The sequence below is a fragment of the Mytilus californianus genome, unplaced genomic scaffold (assembly GCF_021869535.1).
Source record: "Mytilus californianus isolate M0D057914Y unplaced genomic scaffold, xbMytCali1.0.p SCAF_13, whole genome shotgun sequence".
Lineage (NCBI taxonomy): Eukaryota > Metazoa > Mollusca > Bivalvia > Mytilida > Mytilidae > Mytilus > Mytilus californianus.
Window position 1 is genome coordinate 31,032,348 of NW_026262615.1, and position 2,439 is coordinate 31,034,786.

Genomic DNA, 2,439 nt, shown 5'->3' on the forward strand with positions numbered 1-2,439 from the left:
ATACAAATTTCCATATAATCAATACTTCCAAGGAGCATAACTCTTTTAAAAATAATGTGATCGGCACTTATTTTTGAACTCATCCAAGACATCGCTGATATTAACCTACAATATAAGTTTCATAAAAATTTGGCAGGAATTGTGCACAGGGGAGGGCTAACAATGCAATTTCCCATATTATTTATATTTCTAAAAGCCATAACTCTAATAGAAATTATCAATCGGCACTGATTTTCGACCTTGTCTCAGACATTGTTGATATAAACCTACAACATAAGTATAACCCTATGATATAAGTTTTATATAAATCTGGCAAAGAATTGTACACATGAGAGCGCTAACAATGCAATTTTCCAAATTATCAATATTTCTAAGGGTCATAATGCATTGCACAGGAGACAAAAAAAACCCCAAATGATTTGCACCTTCTTTGCTGTTCTTCATCTTAAATAGGTGCATGAGTGAGGACTCAAAAATGAAGCAAACACTCAAACATTGCATGACAGTGCAAGTTGAAGGCTCCCTAATCTGGAACAATCAGATAAAACTCAAACAATTCCATAAAAGCACAATGGGTGTCCCTTTTTGCTGAGTGAATTATATAAATATGCATGCAAAGTCACATTCTGTCGAAATCTAGACAGTATTATACTAAAACCAAAATCACTTTAAATCTTTTGTGACTTGTATTTTTGTATCACAAAAAGGTTAGTAAGGCTGACCCTAGAAATTACAGAGGGATTTCTATCAGTTCAAACCTAGGAAAAGTATTTAACAAGATTATACATGCCAGATTGTTAAAATTTACCCAATGCAACAATTTGATAAGCAATAAAATGCTCCGCTGGGCGCAGCTTGATATGACCGCAGAGGTCGAACCCTGAACAGTTGGGGCAAGTATGGACACAACATTCAAGCTTGATACAGCACTGAATTTGGATTGTAATTAAATATTTGACACAGTATAGGTTTCTCACACAGAATGAATATGATCTAAGAACTTAAAAATTTTTAATTTACCTATTCAAACCATATCATTATTATTTGCTTTTATATATAAATCAGAAATAACCAATTTAAAATGGAAAATTTTAAAGAAAAAAAAAGGAAAAAAAAATCCCCCCCTAATTTTTTAAACCCCCTTATGATTCATCACCCCCAAACTCATTCCCAGCCTTCCCCTTGTGGTAAGGTACCTTGCAGTACAATTTCATAGAGATCCATACACTTGAACACAAGTTATTGTCTGGAAACTAGAAAAATACTTGTTTTTTGGCCCCTTTTTGGCCCCATATTTCTAAACATTTAAGGCAATTACCCCCAAACTCAAACCCAGCTTTCCCTTTGTGATATGGAACCTTGTAGTTCAATTTCATAAAGAACCATACACTTACACACAAGTTATTGTCCTGAAACTAGAAAAATGCTTGTTTTTGCCCCTTTTTGGCCCCTAATTTCTAAAATTTTGAGGCAATTACCCCCAAAATCATTCCCAGCCTTCCCTTTGTGGTATGGTACCTTGTAGTATAATGTCAGAGAGATCCATACACTTGAACACAAGTTATTGTCTGGAAACTAGAAAAATGCTTATTTTTGGCCCCTTTTTGGCCCCTTATTCCTAAACATTTTGGCAATTACCCCCAAACTCAATTCCAGCTTTCTCTTTGTGATATGGAACCTTGTAGTACAATTTCAGAAAGATCCATACACTTACACACAAGTTATTGTCATGAAACTAGAAAAATGCTTGTTTTTTGCCCCTTTTTTAGCCCCTAATTCCTAAAATTTTGAGGCAAAAATTTTACCCCCAAAATCAATCCGAGCATTCCCTTTGTGATATGGAACCTTGTGGTACAATGTCAGAGAGATCCATACACTTACACACAAGTTATGTCTGGAAGTTACAAAAATGCTTATTTTTGGCCCCTTTTTGGCCCCTAATTCCTTAACTGTTGGTACCATAATCCCCAAAATCAATCCCAACCTTCCTTTTGTGGTATTGAACCTTATGGTAAAATTTTATAGAGATCCATTCACTTAAACTAAAGTTAGAGTGCGAAAACCAATGTGTCTTCGGACGACGACGACGCCGGACGACGACGACGCTAACGTCATACCAATATACGACCACAAAATATTTTTGCGGTCGTATAAAAACCAAATTGGTTTTATGGAACATAATCGAACAGCTGATCATATTTTTTCATTGGAATCAATTATTGAACAATACAGGACTAAACATAGGAGTGGTTTATGCTGCATTTATTGATTTAAAAAAAGCCTTCGACATTTTTATTAAAAAAGAGAAAACAACATATGGACAAGTAATATGAAGAAATGTATCCAAAATCTAGGCGTTTCGTATTTAACATCTTTCCATGTACCTATTAAACCTATGCTTGCTCAAATAAAACAACGAATTCATGACCAAATTTTACA

The 2,439-nt window shown here is 34.6% G+C and overlaps 1 long non-coding RNA gene across 1 annotated transcript; it reads right to left on the reverse strand.

The window, feature by feature from the left end:
- Positions 1 to 1,065: 1,065 nt before the first annotated feature.
- On the reverse strand, positions 1,066 to 2,200 carry LOC127723505 (uncharacterized). The gene is made up of 2 exons (XR_007992107.1): positions 1,679 to 2,200; positions 1,066 to 1,358 (listed from the first exon to the last, which is right to left on the reverse strand). It is a non-coding gene; the product is annotated as an uncharacterized LOC127723505 (long non-coding RNA).
- Positions 2,201 to 2,439: the final 239 nt, after the last annotated feature.